At 42.6% G+C, this 22,409-nt stretch overlaps 1 protein-coding gene across 2 annotated transcripts in view; it reads right to left on the bottom strand.

The window, feature by feature from the left end:
* The window catches only part of Gfod2 (glucose-fructose oxidoreductase domain containing 2), a 36,042-nt gene extending 14,745 nt beyond the window's left edge, over window positions 1-21,297 (bottom strand). The window contains exon 1 of one of the 2 annotated variants that reach the window (XM_051201420.1): window positions 21,110-21,297. The gene's annotated coding sequence lies outside the window, so the exon portion shown is untranslated. The remainder of the gene's footprint in view (window positions 1-21,109) is intronic. The other variant, XM_051201421.1, reaches the window with a different exon arrangement.
* Between the last annotated feature and the right edge of the window lie 1,112 nt (window positions 21,298-22,409).

Raw genomic sequence — 22,409 nt, 5'->3', positions numbered from 1 at the left:
GTTCCCAAGAGCTTGCAGGCTGACTAGTCTAACCAGACTGGTGAACTTCAGGTTCAGTGAGAGACCCTTCCCAACCCAATAAGGTGCAGAGTAATATAGGAGGTCACCTAGCATCTTTCTCTGACCTCCATAGCCACATGCCAGATTCGGGCACCACATACTTACATGTACTACACCCTCCACACACAATATGAACAAACAGCCAGGTGGTGGTGATGCATGCCTTTTAATCCTAGCACTCAGGAGGCAGAGGCAGGCAGATCTCTGTGAGTTCGAGGCCAGACTGGTCTACAGAGTGAGTTCCAGGACAGCCAGGGCTACACAGAGAACCCCTGTCTTGTAAAACAAACAAACCACAGCTATGCAGGAATATTAAGGTAACCCCTGAGCTAAATGCATGGGTACAGCCAATCAGGCAGCATTAGCCTGGTTAAGTCCATACAGTCTTGTCTTAAAGCTGAGAAAACAGAAGCTCAGAGAGACTCTTCCTACATCCCACCGCTGGCTGTGAGCAGCAGATCTGCCACAAACTGAAAACCTCCACAGTTACTTGGCTCTCCTGAGACTCTGAATATTACTGTGGAGCACATGTACACTTAGAGCAGCTCCATTCTTTTCTTTCCCAAGACAGGCTTTCTCTGTAGCTATGGAGCCTGTCCTGGAACTCGCTCTGTAGATCAGGCTGACCTCAAACTCACAGAGGTCTGCCTGCCTCTGCCTCCCAAGCATCAGGATTAAAGGTGTGTGCCACCACAGCCCAGCATCAGCAGCTTGACTCTTATCCTTAGTGATGAGTATGAACCAGAAAAGGTCATTCCCCATCAAACTTACTATTTGCCTTAGACCTACCTACCACTCAGGCAACACACAATCTGTTTATATATCAAGTCTTTATGAGATGTTTAACAGGGGGCTGTGGGGATTAAAAACATGAAAATCGCAAGTTCAAGGGATGCCGATCAGAAAGGTAGGCAGGAGCCAGGTCTGGTGGCATCAAGTGGTTGTCTAAGGATGGACTCTGGCAGATGGTGCTCAGTCCGCTCTGCTGCCTCAAGATTCAGAAGGCCAATCTCTAAGAAGCAAGACTCCAGGTGTTCTGGCTTCTGTCTGAGTCACTAGAAGAAATCTGAGAGCAGGAAGGTCAAGGCACTTATCCTGTGATCTCTCTCTTTTTAAAGATATGGTTCTAGCAGGATTTATGTTCTTTGACTGAGGTCACAACTCCCGTGGGGGGACTACTGAGGATCCTGTTCCTTGGCCATAGCTTTGGCTGGGTTCCAGTCACACCCACTTTCTCTCCATTGTCTCTGGAATGGGAGTATAACCAGGTACTGTCAGTCTTTGACAGGTTCTTGGTGCTCTACCATCCATTATTGGGCCACTTGGCCATTGCAATTGTAAATAATCCCTTTATTCAAGGGTTCTTATTAACCCTGAGTGTACTGCTTGTTTCCTGTAAGCAGCTAAGAACCACTGATTTCCTTTTTAAAGTTGGCACAAAGATGCAGGTGGAATAGATTTAGGAGACACTTGGTAAAAACAGTTATAATACCAAAAAACAAGGAAAGGCTGGGAAGGTGGCTCAGTAAAGTGCTTGCCACACAAGCATAGGGACCTGTGACTGGATCACTGGATCCCTGGTATTCCACAAAAAGCCAGGGCTTTTTAAAGGTGATGGATGGCACATGCCCATGAATAGATAAAGAAAGATCCTTTGGGCCTTCCTGGTTAGCTAATGGAGCTGAATCAGAAAGCTCTGAGTTCAGTGATATGATCATCTCTCAAAAAATAAGGTAGAAGGGTTGGGTAGATGGCACAGTGGTTAAAGCACTTGTTATTCAAGCAGGAATTAAGATCTACTGAATTGATGTAAATCCCAGATGGGCATTAGCTAGCCACCTGTAATTCTAGGCTTGGAAGATGGAGGCAGGATCTCCAGAGCAAGCTAGAGAGCTAGACTAGACATATCAGTGAGCTCTGCATTTGACTGAGAGACCCTGATTCAAAGCATAAGATGAGCAATGGAGGAAGATCTCCACTATCCACATGCTCATACACCCACACACATACACAGAGAAAAAGAAGAAACAGCAAAAGGTAGAGAGGCTGGCAAGATGGCTTAGTAGGTAAAGGCTCTTACCACTAAGTCTGAAGCCCTGAGTCTGATCTCTGGAACTAACACAGTAGAACACCAATTCTGGCAAGTTGTCCTCAACCTCCACACTTGAGACACAGTATATGCATAGACCTATATATATGTATGTACACATGTGTTATCTTAGTTAAGATTCCTATTGATGTGATGAAACACCATAACTAAAGCAACTTGGAGAGAAAAAGGTATATTTCACTCACCGTTCCATATCATATCATATCATATCACTAACAGTTCATTATCAAAAGCAGTGAGGGCAGGAACTCAAGCAGGACAGGTTATGGAAGAGTGCTGCTTACTGGCTTGCTACTCATGACTTGCGCAGCCTGTTTTCTTATAGAACCCAGGACCACCAAAGGGATGGCCCTACCCATGATGGTCTGGGCTCTTCCCCCATCAATCACTAATTAAGAAATGCCCTACATGCTTTCCTATAGCCCAATATTATGGAGTTATTTTCTCAACTGAGCTTCCCTCCTCTCAGATGACTTTAGCTTGTGTCAAGTTGACATAAAAACTGTCTAGTACATGTGTGCACATACACAACTAAATGTTTTAATTTAGCCAGGCAGTAGTAGCATACACCTTTAATCCCAGCACTCAGGAGGCAGAGGCAAGAGGATCTTTTTGGAGGCAAGTTCAAGGCCAGCCTGGTCTACAGAGAAAGTTCCAGGACAGCCAGGGCTACACAGAAACACCGTTTTCAAAACACAAAACAAAAGAAATTTAAAAGTGTGGGTATGGGGGCCGAAGGGATGGCTCAGTGGTTAAGAGCACTAGCTGCTCTTCCAGAGGATCCAGGTTCAATTCCCAGCACCCACATGGTAGCTCACAACTGTCTGTAACTCCAGTTCAGGGGATGTGACACCTTTATACCAACATACATACAATAAAGTTAATAAAGTTGTTAAAAAAAAAAAAGTGTGGGTGTGGAGATGTTTCAACAGTTAATAACACTGGTTGCTCATCCAGTAAACCCAGGTTCAATTCCCTGCATCTATATGGCAGTTCAAAACTATCTGTGGCATGGCTACAGTCCCAGGGGCACTGCACAGGCATGGTGCACAGGCATACATTCAGGCAAACACCATACATAGAAAATAAAATTTTTGTTTGGTGTTTTTGAGACAGGGTTTCTCTGTGTAGCTTTAGCTATTCTAGAACTCACTCTGTAGACCAAACTGGCCTTGAACTCAGATCCTCCTGCCTCTGCCTCTTGAGTGCTGGGATTAAAGGCATATGCCATCACTACTCAGCTAAATAATTTTTAAATAAAAAAGGTGGAAAACAAGACATTGAACATTGTCCTCTGGCTTCCAAACACATGAATACCAAAACACATGCATACACAGAGAGACAAGGAAGGATGATGGCCAGAGTACAGTGGATGTAACAAACACCAATAGGAGCTAACTAGGGCAGAAGAGGCACCAAAATCAACATGGAGCTGCAGACCAACACTTCTCATAAGCAGGGGAACAAAATCCCTCAAATATTAGGTTAGGAGTGTCAAGGCAAGCTTTTAATTCCAGTACTTGGGAGACAGAGCCAGGCAGATCTCAGAGTTTGAGGCCAGCCTCGTTTACATAGTGAGTTCCAGGACAGCCAGGGCTACACAGTGAGTCTATATCTTAAAAGTGGGGAAGGAGCTGGAGAGATGGCTCAGCAGTTAAGAGCACTGGCTGCTCTTGCAGAAGACCTGGGTTCAATTCCCAGCCCCAAAATGTTGACTCAATCATCTGTAATGCCAGTTCCAGAGGATCTGACACTGTCTTCTGGCCTCTGTGGGTACTATAAACACACACACACATACTCTCTCTCTCAAAAGAGGATTTAAAAAAAAACAAAAACAAAAACAAAAACAAAAAACAAATCTAGTCATGTGTCAAAAGGAAGTACAATATACCATGGCCAAAACAGTTTAATCCAGGAGTACCAGGGTGCTTCAGTTATAACAACTCAAATATCAGTAACTACTGGATAACTAGTTGAGTTGCACTATTGTTGTTTTTAATTTTGTCTTTTCCTTCTTTTTTTTTTTTTTTTTTTTTTAGGCAGGGTCTCTCTGTGTAGCCCTGGCTGTCCTCCTTTAACTCACTCTGCAGACCAGGCTGGCCTTAAACTCAGAGATCTATCTGCCTCTGCCTCCTGAGTGCTGGGATTGAAGGCGAGTGGCACTACCATCTGCATGCGTTAAATCTTACTCAACACAACAACACACATTTGAATGCCTAAAATTCAGAAACTCAGACCTGGTAGGAAGCTAGGTACAGTGGACAAGCTGTGTAGTGTGGGCTACTTAGAAGCCTGGGGTAGAAGAATCACTTCAGCCCAGGATTCATGGTTAGCCCTGACAACACTGTACGGAGCTACTGGGAAGGAAGTTAGGGAGAGAATACTGGAAAAGACAGGAAGCAACTGTTAAGTGGGGGGTGAAATGCAAAATGATATAGCCACTTTGTTTTTGTTGTTGGTCTGTCTGTCTTGGTGCTTTAAGACAATCTCATTCTCTAGCCTAGGCTGGCCTCCCAAGTGCTGGAATTATAGGAATGATCCAAAACACCAGACTGATACAGCCACTTTGGAAAACAGTTTGCCATCTTATAAATTATAAAGTAAAATATATACCTTAATCAAGATAATGGAAAAGGTAACTCTATATGGACAAAAACAGATCAGTGGTTGTTTCAGACTGGATATATGGGTAAGCTATAAAAGGACATAAGGGAGTGTGTGTTATGTTATTCTATAACTTAACTATAGTTATACTTCAAGAACTGAGGGCACAGACCATTTGGTATAGTGTTTGCTTAGCATGCACAAGGACCTGGAACTCCACCTCTGGCACTGCATAACCCAGATATGGTGGACATGCCTGAAATACCAATACTTGGGAAGTAGAGGCAGGAAAATCAGAAGTCCAAAGTCATCACTGGCTACATTGGGTGTTTGAGGTTATCCTCAATAATCAAACTAAAAATAAATTACAATTCAACAAATGGCAATAATGTTCTAAGCCTAAAAAACTTAAGAAACTGTAGAGTCATAAAGAGAAACACGAAACAATTCTAATATGATGCCTGGTTTTATAAATAAAGCTTTATTGGAACATAGTCACATCCACCCATTTACCCATTCTTTTCTTTAAATTATTATTTATTTATTTTATGTATGTGAACATTTTGACTGCATATATGTCTATACACCTTATCCACGCCTATGAAGGCCAGTAAAGAGTGTCAGATCCCCTGGAACTGAGACTATATACAGATGGTTGAACTGAACTTGAGTCCTCTGAAAGAAGAGCCAGTGAGTTCTCTCTGAGCCATCCCTCCAGCTCCCCCATTTACTAATTCTATTAACTGTTGCTCTAAACTACTAAACAATTCAGTAGCAGCCACAGGCCACAAGTGCCCACAAAGCCTAAGATAGTTAAAGCCGGCCCTTTAAACAGAAGATACACTAGCTAACCCATGCCAGGAGATTCTGAGCTGACAAAGTATAGTGACTGGGAAAGAAAACTCTACCTCACTGTGTAGAAGTCACAGATTCTGATTAAGTGGCTGACTTCATTAGGCAGTTCACACAGGAGTGAGACCGTAAGTCAGAAGATGCCTGTCTACTTTTACATTAGGTCCCAACACACCAGGTTAAAAGCCAAAATTGATTCTTGCTAAAGTTATATCATTTTCATTCAGGTTACATGTCACAGAGTTTAAACTAGACTGTTCGTTATCTGACTCTCAGAAATTAGATTAGAGAGGGAGTAGGTAAATCCCCCCCCTTAAAAAAAACCAGTGTCAACTAGCATGATAATAAGGGCTTTTCTGCCTCAGTCCTTATGTAAAAAGGAAACCTGAAGTAATGTGATGGTAGCCAATCAGTGATTACAAACAAAGTAAAGACTTCTTGCTTTTAGTGTGTTTTCTTCAGCCTTTTTCTTTTTAATTAAAAAAAAAAAAAAATGGAAAAAAGTGTATGAGTGTTTTGCTTGAGCGTATGCACATGCAACATTTGCATGCTTGGAACTGAAATAAAGAGACAGCTGTAAACCACTGCTGACAATCAAATCCTGGTCCTCTGCAAGAGCAGCAAGTACTCTTAACCATGCATCTCTCCAGCCTCCTTCAGCATTTTTCAAACTAAAACTAACCTTTTCTTGGCTTCCTGAAACAATTATCCTGTTTTAAGGAATGAAGTGTTACCTGACTCTAAAATTGAAAATAAAGCCAACTGTGAAAGTTAAATTAAATTATTATAATTTTGATCTTTGTAATGTTGGGATTGGAATATGTAAAGCCAAATCCTGTATTTCCCATAATTCCTTGCATAGAGGTTTATCTAATGAAATAAATATAGAAGGTACAGTTTGCTAAAACTTGTGGATTTTTTTTTTTTTTTTTCAAGACAGGATTTCTCTGTGTACTTTGGCTGTCTTCACACTCAGATCCAGCTGCTGCTGCTCCCAAGTGCTGTTACTAAAGAAAGGCGTGTGCCACCACCACCCAGTCAACTTGTGGATTTTCTTTTTTAAAGCAATAGAAATAGGGGGTCTACAGTGAAGGCTCAGCAGTTAAAATCACGTGTTCTTATGGCTGTCTGGTCTGTCCACATGGTTTATCAATATATCAATAACCCAATTAATAGTCCAGGGCTACACAAAACCTCTATTCTGGATGTACATTACACTTTCTATTAAACAGCTTGGATTCCTTCTCTTTGTGTCAGTCTTGGAGACTGAACCCAGGCTTGACTCAGTGTCCTACCAGCCTACATTTATTTTATTTTGTAGTGCTGGGGGATCTAATTCATGGCCTTACACAGGCCAGGCAATAACTGCCCCACTAAATTACATCTGGAGTCTCCCCTGCCCCATTTTATTTTAAATATTTATTTTATGTGTATATGTTTTGCCTGCATGTATATATGTGCATCAGGTACATGCCTAGTGCCCACAGAGGTCAGAAAAGGGGGATTGGATCCCCTGGAACTGGAGTTACAGATAATTGTGAGGCACCATGTGGGTTATCTTAATTAAATTCAGGTTCTCTGGATAACAGCCAAGCTGTCTCTCCAGCCCTAAAGCAGTGAAGCCGTTAAAAAAAAAAAAAAAAAAAAAAAAAAAAGAGGGGTGGTGGCTTAGAACACTTGCTTATCTGCATAAAGCTGGGTTCAATTGTGAACAAAGCAAGAGTAACAAAGTGTGTAGAGGAATGGAATACATGGAAATCTCATATATTTATGATGGAGGTATAAAGTAACACAACTAGCCGGGCAGTGGTCAAACACACCTTTAATCCCAGCACTCAGGAGGCAGAGGCAGGTGGATCTCTGTGAGTTCAAGGCCAGCCTGGTCTACAGAGCAAGTTCCAGGACAGCCAGGACAGGCTCCAAAGCTACACAGAGAAACCCTGTCTCAAAAAAACAAAAAACAAACAAAATTAATAATAATAATAATAATAACCCTAGACTTAACTGAAATTTGTCACATACAATTAAAATATTGCTAACTTCAGAAGCCAATTCCCATGGTCATCCCACTTAGATTTTCTGCTACATCTGTGTCTTTCCCACCCTCCTTGACAGTTTCTTTTCTATTTATATTCCCTTGGTGAGTCTACCAAGTATCATGATTTTAAATACCATCTATTCCTTAGTGACTCCTAAAGTCATCAGCTAGATCCTTTCAATTGAGGTGAGACCAGTATAATCAATTACCTATCTGATATCTCCACTTGGATGCTTAATATGTATCTGATATTTAAAACGTCTAGAACAAAACACTGTTTCTATTCCTACCACGGTGGCTTCATCACTGAAACAGGTAACACAAATCTTCCAAAGGCTCAAGCAAAAACCTTGGAGTTATCTTTGCTTCTTTCTCACACTTGATATCTGACCCATCAACAAATCTTTTGCCAGCTCTCTGCCTTCTGACTTCATCCACCATCTCCTAAGTTCAAGTGACTATTCCTCCTACATTACTTCAACAGTCTTACTGGTTCCCAGCTTCTACTCTGTCTTCCCATATTGTACCCCCAATCTACTCACACAGCACCAAGAGTGACCTGATTAAAGTGTAATTCAGATCAAATTACTTGGCCAAAGGCTTTCTCATGTGGAATAAGAACAAAATCCAACAAAGCCCCTCACCCTTCCTGCTGCCGACTTTACCTTTCTCCAGATACAATGGTTTACTGCTGTATTTATCTCAAACATGCCACATTTGCTCCTGTCTTAGGACCATTACACTTGAGATTTGCTGTGTTCTATAGAAACCCACTTATCTCCCCCTTCCTTTCAGGTCTGTACTCAAATATGGTCTTTTTTTCCTTTCTATTATTTCTTTTTACTTATTCACTTGTTTCTACCTATTATTTCTTTAGTACTGGGGAATTGGCACTAAAGCCTCAGGCATGATAGGCAAGTGTTCTATTAGTGATGTTTCCCAAGATTTTAAACACAGTCCTGTAAGAACAGGTTTATGGTTATATTGTTGTTGCTGTTGTTTTACCAGCCAACCTGCTAGAATTTATGATCCCTGAGAACAAGTAATTTGGTGGGTGGGGGGAGCCTTAGAGGGGTATATTTTTTTCCAATGTTTTATCATCGATACTTAGTATATTTAATAAGTATGCTCTGGAGGGAAAAAAGAAATATTCAGACCTTGTTCCCACATAGTCAAGAAACCAAGACACATTTACTGTGCTAATAAAAATTGTATATAGAGATAGCTGGGCAGTGCACACCTTTACTCCCAGAGACAGAAGGATTTCTGTGAGTTCAAGGCCAGCCTGGTCTACAGAGCAAGTTTCAGGACAGGCTCCAAAACTATAAAGAAACCCAGTCTTTAAAAGAAAAAAAAACAAACAAAAAATTGTATATGGAGGGCTGGAGAAATGGCTCACTGATTAAGAGACTTGCAGAGGGCTTGGGTTCAATTCCCAGCATCAGTATGGTAGCTTACAACTAACTAGCTGTATGTAACTAGCTGGATCCAGTTCCAGGGGATCTGACAATGCTCTCTTTTTGACCTCCTAGGGCACCAGACATGCAACATCATAGACATATATGCATGCATGCAAAATACTTGCACACATAAAATGAATAAATATAGTCAGGTGTGGTGGTGCCCACCTTTAATCCCAGTACTCAAGAGACAGAGGCAAGAGGATCTTTGTAAGTTCCAGGGCCTAGTCTACATAGGAGAGGCTAGCCAGGATTACTTAGTGAGAACCTGTCTCAAAAACAAATAAAACAACAAAAACCCAAGTAAAAATACATAAATCTAAAAACAATGAAAATAGCGATCAATGGGCATAGTGACTCATTCCTGTAAGCATAGCATTTGAGACACTGAGGCAGGAGGATTTTGATTTCTAGGCCAACCTAGGCTACATATTGAGATCTTATCTAAAAACAAAGACAAATGAAGGATATAGTTCAGTGGGGTCTTAGGATATGTATACAAATGATGTAATTAATAGATCTCTAGCTACAAAATCAGATATGGGGCTGCTACTCAGCTGGTAGAGTGCCTGAGCAGCATACATGAAGCAATGGTTCTATTCCTACCCAATACTGCAACCCTGCATAAAAACCAGCTGCGGCGGCTCAATCCCAGAACTTGCCATCTAGGCCAGTTCTAGGCCATGTTGGACCTTGCTCAGGCGGGGGGTGGGGGGGGTGGGGGAGGTGGGGGGTTGAGTAGAGGAGAGGAAAAAAGAGAGAACGACAGATTTTTAAGGCTTATGCCCCTCTGGGAAAGAGAAGGAGAAGATTTCCAGTTAGGCTTGGTAGTTCATTCCTGTAACCCAAATAATCAGTACCACCATAAATCCCTGTTTCAAACAGAACAAGGGGAAACGACAGTAAAGTATTTGCTGTATAACCACTTGGGTCTGTGTTTAGTTCTCCATGTTTATCCATGTAAAAAGCTGGGTGGGGGTGCCATTATGTCCTCGTTAGTCCCAGTGCTGAGAAACCAGAGACAGGTAGGTCTTGGGACTTGCTGGCCAGCTAGTCTAGCCAAATTTGTGAAATCCAGGTTCAGTGAGAGACTCTGTCTCAATAAGGTGGAAAGTAAATGAGCAGCGAGCAGCTATTATTAACCTGAGCTAAGAGAGAGTGTACACACACACACACACACACACACACACACACACACACACACACACACACACACGTCCTTAGCTTGAGTAGTCTGGAACAGAATCTGGTTTAGTGGTTCAGGAAAGAAAACAAGCACTAGATGACAGCAAACTGAGGACTAGGAACAGGAGCTGGCTGCCCTATCTTACGTTGCAACATGAGCTCTCAAAAGGGTGCCCTTCCCTTAAGCCAGAACCACTTGTACAACTTTGACCACACTACCAGTTACCTTAGTTCTGCTTGCAGTCAAGTTTTCCTCTCTTACCAGAAAAGAATACTGTATGTCTGAGTTTGGAGGACCACAGTAGATAGCATGGAGGCTTGTTCAGTCAAATGCCACAGACCAAAAGGACTCAAACAGATGCTAGTGATTCAGACTTACCAGTTTAAAAGAACTTGGCAACAGTGAAGCATCCCTGTCCCCACCTTGCCCCACAGTCTGTCACCATACCCCATCAACTGGACATCCTGATGTCACTTGAATTAACCCACTACTTTGACCTCCAAAGATACCTAGTATTTTCCTAGTTCTGAACATTAACTTCCCCAGCCTAAGGAAGCACCCTTAGGATAAGCTCCAAAAGTCTTGACAATGCTCATAACACAGGCACTCATAGGGGCAGGGCACCTCCCACCTCTCTACCTTCCCCCTTTGCCTTACACATCGTGCCCCAGGCTAGCCACTATCTTCAGTTGTCTCCTTCAGTTCCTCCTGAGACTCTGGTCTCTGCCTGTTAAGCTCTTTTCTAACTCCCTCTAGCGAACTCCTCAGAACTGTCACTTCTTCACTCAAGCCCCACTTCCTGTGTCCTTGGCTGGAGTGAATGGTCCCCACAGCTCCCTGGGCTTTGGCTTTCTCAGGGCTCACATGTCAACTGTCTAGCAGTCAGAGCGACAAGACTCGGCTTCTCTCACACACTGCTGTATCTGCAAAGCACAGCACAGCACAGCTTCTGACAAGAGGGAGCTGCAGAATGACCCAGTCACTGAACCAATGAGGGGATCAAATCAGGCCCAAGCCTGTGAGGATGACACACTGATTGCAAGTTCTGAATCTCTTCTTTGTCTTTCTGATTTTAGACAAATGGTTTAAAAATTATTTCTTTTAAATATTTTTTTTTTCTTTCTGGTTTTTCCAGACAGGGTTTCTCTGTGTAGCCTTGTAAACCAGGCTGTCCTGGAACTCACAGAGATATGCCTGCCTCTACCTCCGGAGGACTAAAGGTGTGTGCCACCACCTCCCAGCAATATTTTTAAATCTTAAGAGTGTAAGTTGGGCTGGTGATATGGTTCAGTAGATAATGGTGCTTGTCACCAAGTCTGAAAACCTGAGTTCAATCCCTAGGGCTCTTATGGCAAAGGAGAGACTCTGACAAGGAAGGAGAGGGAAGTGGAAAAGAACTGAAAAAGGAAGGAAGGGGGACAGAAGAAACGGGTATTGACTCCTACCAATTTGTTTCTATAATATTATTTATCTGAATAGTGCCTACAATGATTCCATGATATGGTCACATATTTCTGCCCTCCCACTGGAAGCAAAACTAAAAGCAGGACAAAGGAAAAAGATGCTATCCCTCAGCTCCACTAGCTGACAGGGAAACCACCACTTCAGGGCACAGCGGCACCAACTCTCCACTCCACTCCTCTGCATACAGGACACCAATGACTAGTCTAATGACCTATTCTGTGAGGCATAGTTACCCTGTACATGAAGGGTCTTCTAACCGGATCATAAAGAAAAAGCAAATGTAACACACACAGATGCATTTAGTTTGCTACTCTGTTACAAAGCTTCAGCTGGTAATAAGAAAAGCATCCCTCTGCAGCCCTAACAGATCTTATTGGTTTCTATTTGTTCTTTCTTTCATTTCTTTCTTTTTTTCAAGACAGGGTTTCTCTGTATTACAGTTCTGGCTATCCTAGAATGCACTCTGTAGACCAGACTGGCCTTGAACTAAGATTCATCTGCCTCTGCCTCCCGAGTGCTGGGATTAAAAGTGTGAGCCACCACTCCTGGCTATTGTTTCTTTTAAGTCACATTCACTTTATTTTATTTGTTTGTTTGTTTATTTATTGTGCATACTTGCAGAGGTAGCCACAACTTGTAGAAGTTGGTTCTCTTCTACTATGTAAGGTACTAGGACTTGGACTCAGGTTGTCAGGCTAGCAACAGTGCCTTTACCCACTGAGCCATCTAACTGGTTCTTTAAAATACATCCATAGTAAACTGGGTATGGTGGCACATGACTATAATCCCAGCATGGAGACAAAGGCAAGAGAACTGCCAGGAGTCTAAGGCCAGGTGGGACTACATACCAACCATCAGGCTAGCCTGGGCAAACGAGTAAGATCCTGTCTTACAGCACGTACACACAGGGATATGAAGACAGACACAGACAGTGAGACACAAACACACACACACACACACACAGACACATATATATACTCACACAAACACACAGTCACAAAGACAAAGAAAGAGACATGAAGACACACAAACACACAGATATGAAGACAGACACAGAGAGACAGGAAGGCAGACATACAGAGAGACACACGAACACACACAAACGGACATGAAGACTCAGATACATGCACAGCAGCAGGAGGGACTGGGGAAGTAGGTCAGTTGGTTCCTTGATTGCCTAACATGTTTGAAACCCTGGGTTAGATCCCCAGCACTCCATAATCCCTATGACATGGTCTACACTTGTAATCTCAACTCTCAGGAGGTGGAGGCAAGTAGAGCAAACATTCATCAAAAGCTAGTTACATAGCAAATATGAGGGCGACTTGGGTAACACCTTCTCCAAAAAAAAAAAAAAAAAAAAAAAAAGTAATTTTTTTTCTGCTATTGGTTCAATAGTGAGTACCAAGCAGACACCAGGCTAAGAACATTGTTCTAGCCCTTTCTCTCCAAGCAATTTAACCTAACCCCTAAAAGTTATCATGACTTCCACAAAAACACTCCAACTTCCAGTCTCCAGCATTGGCAAAGCAGCTGAGGGTCTGCTGGAAATTCCCGCTGGCTGACTACCAGCTTTCTCCACCTGAAATTCCTTTCCCTCAAGCCTAAAGCTCTTCCTATGGTCCCCTTCCTCTGCAACAACGCAGTCACCAGAGTTCTTTCCTCATTCATTCCCTACCTTTTTTGTCTTGTTTTGTTTTTGTTTTTTGAAACAAGGTTTCACTGTTTAGTTCTAGCTGTCCCGGAATTCACTGTGCACAGCAGGCTGGCCTCAAACTCACAGAGATCTGCTTGCCTCTGCCTCCCAAGTGCTTTACCACTGCCCAGTCATTTCCTACCATTTTTAATCACAAAAAGTGAGGCATGTCAGGAGTGGGGCAGGCAAGAGTTAATCAAACAAGCCATGTCCCTGGAGTTCAGTTTCCATTTCTTGCTTGTCTTTGGTTAAACAGAGAGACTGGAGGGATGGCTCAGTGATAAGAGCACTGGCTGTTCTTCCAGAGGTCCTGAGTTCAATTCCCAGCAACCACATGGTGGCTCACAACTATCTATAATGAGATCTGGTGCCCTCTTCTGGCCTGCAGTCATACATGCAGGCAGAACACTATATACATAATAAATAATAAATCTTAAAAAAGAAAAAAAAAAAAAAAAAAAAAAAAAAAAAAAGAAAGAAAAAGAAAATAATAATCTGCTTACCAGGCCAGAAAAGTGGCTCAGTAGGTAAAGGCACTCACCTCACTCTCAGGCTTACATCTCTGAGTTGCATCCCCAGAACCCAGAACCAATATGATAGGAGAGAACTGTCATATCCAAAGGCTGCAACTGTGGTGCCTATTAGCATACCAAAGCACATGCTGGTCTGTGTGTTCTCAGCTCTTCTCACCCCTAAACATCTCCAGCTCATGGGCTTCCCTTCCTCAGATTCTCATTCCCTTATAACCTTATCATGTAGCCATGCTCTTTTGCCTTCCTTTCTTGGCCTCCTCTCTCTTGGTCTCCTTTGCCTGAACTCTTTCTCTACTACCCTCTTCTCTTCTCTCATTGCCAAGTTCAGTCTGCTGTCCATATTTAATCTACTACTTTCTCTCTCTGCTGTAGACTCTTCCAGATGCCTCTGGCTGTACTCTCCCTCTTATCTACAATAAAAACTTTCTCTTCAATCATACCTTGGAGCAATCATATCCTCAGCTTATCCATCTGGTGCCAAAACCCTCAGTTTATAAGAACTAACTCCCACAGTTATCCTCTGACCTCCACACTTGTACTGTGGTAAGGACATGCCCAGAGGCACTCACATGCCCACACAAATGAAGTAAATAAGAAATCTCTGCTTACTAGCTAGGTCATCACTATGCTTAGATCTAGCTTCTAGCTCAAGAGTTAGTTCTCAACCTGTGTGGGTCATGACCCCTTTGGGAAGTCAAACGACCCTTTCATTGGGGTCAAATATCAGATATTCTGCATATCAGATATTTACATGATTCATAACAGTAGCAAAATTAGTTATGAAGTAGCAATGAAGATAATTTTATGGTTGGGGGTCATCACAACATGAAAAACTGTATTAAAGGGTTACAGTATTAGGGTGGTTGAGAACCACTGCTCTAGATGTTAACTATGGGATGTAAACTAACGTCACATTTTTATTTTCTTTTTTTGCCACACCACTCCCTTTTTATTTTGTTACTATGTAATGAAGGGGCCAGCTGTAAAATGAAGATTATATACATGATGTGTCTAACTGAAATTATTATTTTAGAGTTTTCTGTTCCTGTTTAAATGATGTGTTGTCTACTATTGAGGCTCTATATTCTTTCAGAACAAAAACAGTGTTTTCAGTATTAAGCAGATACTAAGTCCCTAAATATTCATAATTACAAGTACAATGCAGATAACATTTCTTTATAATCTGGTAATTATTTAAATGCATTTAAATGTTCTCTGGGTAGCAATCAATATATTAGAAGATATTAGGAATCCTAAGCATTGAAAGAATAAACTCATTTAAAATAAACAGCATGTATACTCACTAGTTTTATGGCAACTTGACAGGTTTGAGAGATGGGAACCTCAATTGGGAAAATGCCTTAATATGACAGGGTTGTAGACAAGACTGTGGGGCATTTTCTTAGTGACTAATCAGTCCATTATGGGTGGGGCCAACCTGAGCTGGTGGGCCTAGGTTCTATAAGAAAGCAGGCTGAGCAAACCAATAAGTAGCACACCTCCATGATCTCTGCATCAGCTCCTGCCTCCAGGTTCTTTCCCTATTCCTGTCCTGACTTCCTTTACTGATGAACAGTGATATGGAAGCATAAGCCAAATAAACCCTTCTTCCCTCAGTTGCTTTGGTCATGGTGTTTCATCAGAGCAATACTAACCCTAGCTAAGCAGCATGATCAAGATCAAGCCCAGCAAGATGGCTCAGGGGGTAAACTAGAGCTATACAAGTGTGATCAATTCTAGAACTCACATAAAAGTAACATCATATGAGGAAATAATATATTAACTACTTACTCCACTGTCCCCAACACAAGCTGGATCTCCAGAACATTCCACACAGTAATATAAATGCAAAAGGCTGGAAAGAAACAGGGAGTACGGTTGACCCCTTCCCTGACAATCCGAGAAGACCTAGCAGGTCAATGTTCCAACTACCAGGTTCCTAGAACTACTCCCAAATGGGATCCCTCAGAAATAATCATTTCTAGCATGTGCCATCGTGGAGCTGCAGAAGCCACTAAGCACAAGGACTGTCCTCTGCTTTGGAATGCTGCCTAACAATGAGAACCAGTGAGGTGCTGGGGCAGTGCGGCTCAGTGGTAAAGCACTTGCCTAGCATGCACAACGTCGATACCCTAAAAACAAAACAAAACAAAACCCAAACATAAGATCTGTGTGGTGGTGTACAGCTTTAATCCCAGCACTGGGGAGGCAGAGGCAGGTGGATCTCTGTGAGTTCTGAGGCCAGCCTGGTCTACAGAGCGAGTTTCATGACAGTCAGGGCTATTAGAAAAACCAAAAGAAAAAAAATTTAATAGAATGGGGAAGTCTTTGATTTTTTTTTTTCTCAATATCTTTTATTTTAATTTTCAAGATGGTACTGGGACTGAACCCAGGATGTGTACTTACTAGGCAAGTGCTCTCTCTGAATGGGAGTCCTTTTTCACTTTTAATCTGATACAGGGTCTTGCCAAAGTCCAGGCTGGTTCTGAACTCACTCTGTAGCCCACAAAGGCCTTGAATTTGCAAGCCTCTTGCCTCAGCCTTCCACATGTACCCTGCTGCTCTTTTATTCACATTTCTTAGAAGTATGTAAGAAATTGAGGGCGTTGGGAATATACCTTAGTGGAAGTACACTTGTCTAGTAGCATGCATGAGTCCTAAGCACAATGCCCAGAACAAGAAAAACAAATGAAATAAAATTAGACATGACATCTAAATTTTTAAGTAATTTGGATTTTTTTCATCTTCAAATATAAACTCTCTTGTTTGCTGTAGTCTTGAGCCCAGAGGTTTATACAGATGCAGAAAAACTCCCTCCCTCCTCCCTTTCCTCTATCCCTTCCTTTATCTGAGACAAGGTCTTACTATATAGCTCTGGCTATCCTGGAACTCACAAAAGACCCACCTGCCTTTGCCTCCCAAGTGCTGATTGGCCTGGCTAATCTGTTTTAACCACTAAACCTCTGTGTCACAGACTCACTTTATAAGAGGGTACTGCATGCCCTCTCTATTTCCCCGATAGGAAAATCAGAAAGTCAGTTCAGTGAAAGTAGATTCTGTTAGCATTACTGGTTTATCTGGTAAGAGTTCCTTGCAGCTGAACTGTCAAACACTAGTGATTACTTTATTGCAGGTCAGAGCTGATAGCTGCCCTCACTTACCCTGAAAATGGAGTGGATGTTAGGCAATTATTTGTCAAAGGTATCATTGCCATAGTAACTTAGAAACACCCGGAGAGTCTCCTATAAGTCCACCTTTCTTTGAAAAAAGTGTCTGAGAGCAAAACTCAAAAAAAAAAAAAAAAAAAAAAAAAAACAAACAAACAAACAAAAAACCCACAACCCATGAAGCACAATGAAGCCATATCTAAGCACAACGAACACATTCCAACATAACAATGCCTTCTAAGAATACTGACTCCCAGCACTTAGGAGGCAGGGACAGGGGATCTCTGTGAGTTCAAGACCAGCCCAGTCTATAGAGTGAGTTTCAGGACAGCCTCCAAAGCTACAGAGAAAGCCTATCTTAAAACAAACAAACAAACAAACAAAAAAAAAAAAAAAGAAAGAAAGAAAGAAAGAAAAAAGAAAGAAAAGAAACCAAAAGAGGCTATGACGGAGGGGCTGGGTTCAGTTCCTAGCACCTACATGGCAATTCATAGCCATTTATAACTCCAGTACCAGGAGATCTGACCTCTTCTGGCCCTCATGGGCACCAGCCACACATATGGTACATATACATACATATAGGAAAACACACACACATACACACACACAATCTCTTTTTTAAATGTTATTTTTCAAGGTTCCTAATGGCTGAGCAATTTCTCCAGCTCCAAAGTTTTAAAATTTTATGTGTATGAGTGTTTTGCCTACTCATACATCTGTGCACTATGTGTGCCTGTTGTTCATGGAGGCCAGAAAAGGGCATTGGATCCCCTAGAACTATAGTTATAGATGGTATAAGCTGCCACGTGGTGGCTGGGAATCAGATCTGGATCCTCTGGAAGAGCAAGCAGCCAGTGCTCTTAACCGCTGAGCCATTTCTTCAGTCACCCAAAATAAATCTTTAAAAAAAACAAAACAGCCTGGTACAAGAGCTAGTTCTAGGACAGCCTCCAAAGCCACAGAGGAACCCTGTCTCAATGAACCAAAAACAAACAAAACCAAACTCCTATGTAGGGCTGAAGCTCAGCAATTAACAGCATTTGTTAGTCCCCAAACCACCCATTAAGGCTAATTCTAGTGGTTCTGACACTTACTTTTTCAATGGCAACAGGCACACACCTGCATGCAAAATTTTTAAAAAAGATTGTTATTTATACCAGGTATGATGGGTCTTGACTTGGGAAACTGAGGCAGGAGGATAGCTAAGAAAGTTTCAGGCTAGGTTGGGCTATAGCATGCAATCCTGGCTCAAAACAGAAGTGTACATTTTTTATTGAGACTCTCAACCATGTATGTAACACTGGCTATCTCAGAACTTTGAACTCATCAAGATCAGTCTGCCCCTTACTCCTGAATACTGTGATTAAAAGTATTTGCTACCAGGCCTGGCTATACATGTTTCTTTGAGACAAGAGCTCACTCTGAAACCTAAATTACTACAGAAATCATATTTCTGAATTTTCTAGGCTTTTGTTGATGTTTGTTTGTTCATATTATGTTAGATTCTAAGATCAGACTGGCATTGAACTTTCAGAAATTTTATTTATTCTAAAACATTTTTTAATTTATTTTATATTGTTGTGTTTTGCCTGTGCATACATGGTGCCCAAGGAGGCAGGAAGAGAATAGCAGACTCCCTGGAATTGGATTTGTGGATGGTTGTGAGCTACCCCGTGAGTGCTGGAAACCTAACCCATCCAGAGCAAGAACATCAAATGTTTTCTGTTTTTCTCCAAGAGAGGATCTCTCTATGTAGTCCTGGCTGTCCTGGAACTCACTCTGTAACCAAGCCGGTCTCAAATTCACAAAGACCCACCCATCTCTGCCTCCTAAGTCCTGGGATTAAAGGCATGTGCCACTTCTGCCCAGCAACATCAAGCGTTCTTAACCGCTGCACCATCTCTCTGACCCTCTTTTTGTGTTTTTGAAACATGATCTTAATATGCAACCCAGACTGGCCCAGGACTTGCTATCTTCCAACCTCCTGGGTGTTAGAATTGCAGACACATACCAACCTTACCCAACTTGAATTTCTATACACACACACACACACACACACACACACACACACACAGGCCAGGAGGTAGCTGATCAGGTAAAACTACCTGCTGCCAAGCCTGACACCCAAGTTCCACCCCCAGGATCCACATAGTAGGACTAGCTGTCCCTGACCTCTAAATTCATGCACACAAAATAAATTAATAAAATGTACAAAAATATTAGTAATGGAAGATTACAGTTGTAGCTCAGTTCCTATAGTGCATGCCTAGCATGTACAAGGCCCTGGGCTCTATTTCTAGTGCCTTATAAAACCAGACATGGTGGTGAAGTCTCAGTACTTGGAAAGTGGAGGCAGGAGGGTTAGAAGTCTAGGGTCATTTTAGCTACACAGTGAGTTTGAGGCCAACCTGGGCTGTATCAAAACCAATCTTAATAAATAGATTGAATAAATACGGGGTTAGATCCAGACCAATAATATCATAGAAAAAATGACAACCATATTGTAAGTGAACATTCTTTATAACAGAATTTTCTATAAAATAGGGATTCTTTAGAACTGTCAATTTAGCTGAATGTGATGTCGAATAATTTTAATCCCAGCACTCGGGAGGCAGAGGCAAGTGAATCTCTGTGAATTTGAAACCAGCCTGATTTACCAAGCAAATTTCAGGGAAGGTCAGCAAGGTCTATACAGAGAAATTTGGGGGGCAGGGGTTCTACCAATAGAGTTGCATACAAAAATCTCCATTCTTGGCCCCAAAACATGTTTTAAACTCATAGCCCTAAAGTATTAATTTTCTGTTTTCTGTAAAATGGGTGTCCTGAAAGGCTTGTAATCTCTGGTATCTGTGTGTTTAAGAAGGAAATGAGTTTCCTTATCACAGATGAATCTCACTTCCCTAACTCAAAGACCATTTTTCTTATCATTCTGTATGATAATCATGTTGTGTCTTCTTTTTCTAGTTTAAGGGCTGTTTTTTTTTTTCCAACCGAATGGTCTTCCATCAAGAAGTCTTTGGGCCTACTGTTCATAAGAATAGTGCCTGAGCTGGGCTTTGATTTCTTCCTCATGTGTTCTGTCCTTAGCATGATACTGGGAACAATGAACACAACCTATGATAACTTCCTTGCTGTATAACCAATGCAGTTTTATACCTTTACATTTCTGTCCTGTTCCTTAGATCCTGCTGCAGTCTGGAAGGCAAACTGTTCACATACCCATTCACAAGTGCTTGTCTCCCAGCCACATCTTTCCTCACATTTAGGTGTAATAAAGCCTTAGCAGGAACACTTCATCTGTCTTTTGTCGTCCTCCCTCCCCCCCCAAATCCAGCAGCTCTTTTTGTTGTGGTTGTTGTCATCGTTTTCCTGAGCTACAAAGGTAGGCCAGGGCTAACCAGGACACAGCACTTGGGGCTGGAAGGGTAAACCAAACATTTCTGGGATGTTCCTTTTTTCAAGCTGTTACCTCAACACCAGTTTCTTATATATATGCTGCCTGAAAATCCCATCTCATTTTGCGAGAAGATGGACCAGCTGGACGACTCCTTTGTCTGAAGTTCCCACATCTCACAAATGGTCATCTACAAAGCGCCCACCCTCACACAGGTAAGGATTGGAGTGGTCTGCTCCGCACCAGGCCAGGCAGCCTAGGGTTTCACATCTGTATAACGATGGGTTAGGTTCAAGATCCTACAGGATCCAAAATTCCGCTTCCAAATGCGCAGGTCCTATCTCTAAGGTGGGGAAAACGAACCCCAGGGCGACCCTCGTACTCAAGTGCAGTGCACATAATGGGATTTAGCACAGGCCTCCTCCAGTTCGGGCCCCGCGTATGCTCGCCTCCAACCTCAGGAGCAGGGCGGCGGCAGAGGCCGGGCCAGCGCCCGCTCCCAGCAGCGCCATGCCCTCCTTCGCCCTCCGCCGGCTGCCTCTCACCTGGCACGCTGGCATCGCCGGTCCAGAGCCGCTCGCGAGACCATAGATCTGGACGGCTTTCGGAGGCCGCCCGTCCGTCTTGAGGGAGGTTAGTGCGGATACGCCGGCACCGGAACCCAGCGGACCGATACCGGGAACACGCCGCCCGGTTTCTAAGGAACAGGGAGCTCTGGTAGGGAGGGGCGGGGCGGCTGGAGCACAGCGCATGCTCTGTGACGGGGGTGGAACCGCGCTGGGAGGGGCCGAGATTGAGAGCTGCGCATGCTCCTGGCTTGGGGCGGTGCTTATGAAACCGGCCGGGAAGCCGTTGGCTCTGTTATTTCTGCTTTAGAGTTGTGGATGCTAGGGAATTCCAGCCTCAGACGCTCCCGTGTTTGCCCACTGGTGTCAAGAATGTAGGTGCTTTCGAGGAACGAAGAAAGGTCTCGTGTTCGACAACGACCTTTGTAGAGACCCAGGTATCTACAGCTGATCGCATTTTTTGACTCGGGATGATTGGCTTTCCTGTTTGCTCAGGTGTCTGGTCTTTCCCTCTGGGTGTTCTTTGGTTGTTCCTTAAATGTCATTTCTCTTTTAGACTGTGACCTCAAGTTCCCTTGAACTCCTTATGGAGCCTGTGTTCTGTCAAGGAAATAGATTTTGTAATGAGACTACCTAGTTTTTCCACACTATTATAGCGTAGCCAGTAGACCTGAGTGTGAAATTGACTCTGCAGAATGTGACTGGGGGAATTATTCTCTTGGCTACATCTCTGCTGCAAAAAGGGAGGAGGCTCCTAGTCCTCATCCCATAGCAGGGAGGGATGAAAAAACACGTCTACTGAAGGTGGTTCTGTGACCCTTTACCAGTTGTAAGACTTGTCACCATTAATTACCACTGTGTCTCTGTACCTGGACAGCTTCCAGAGTGAAAAGAAATCACACCTTCGAATCTTCTTCTTCAAATGTCTGTTATCCCCTGTCCACTAGATAAGGAAAGCATCAGAGTTAAAATGTGGATGCGTTTTCTATTTCTTGAAATTAATTTTGTTTCTTCATTTGTTTTGTTTGTTTTTCTAGATAAGGTTTCTCTATGTAGCTCTGGATGTCCTGGAACTCGCTCTGTAGACCAGACTGGCCTTGAACTCACTGAGATCCACTTGTCTCTGCCTCCCAGGTCCTAGTATAAAAGGCATGCACCACCATTGGCCAGCTTGCATTTTATATTTGTCCTATATCAGGGTTTTTCAGCAGTGATACCACTAACTTTAAAGCCTGGTACTTTTTTGTTAGACAGAAATGGAGAGGATTGTTTGCTATAG

The sequence above is a fragment of the Phodopus roborovskii genome, unplaced genomic scaffold (assembly GCF_943737965.1).
Source record: "Phodopus roborovskii unplaced genomic scaffold, PHOROB, whole genome shotgun sequence".
In the NCBI taxonomy this organism is placed as follows: Eukaryota; Metazoa; Chordata; class Mammalia; order Rodentia; family Cricetidae; genus Phodopus; species Phodopus roborovskii.
The sequence above is the reverse complement of the archived record's forward strand: the minus strand, read 5'-3'. Positions and strand labels throughout refer to the sequence as shown.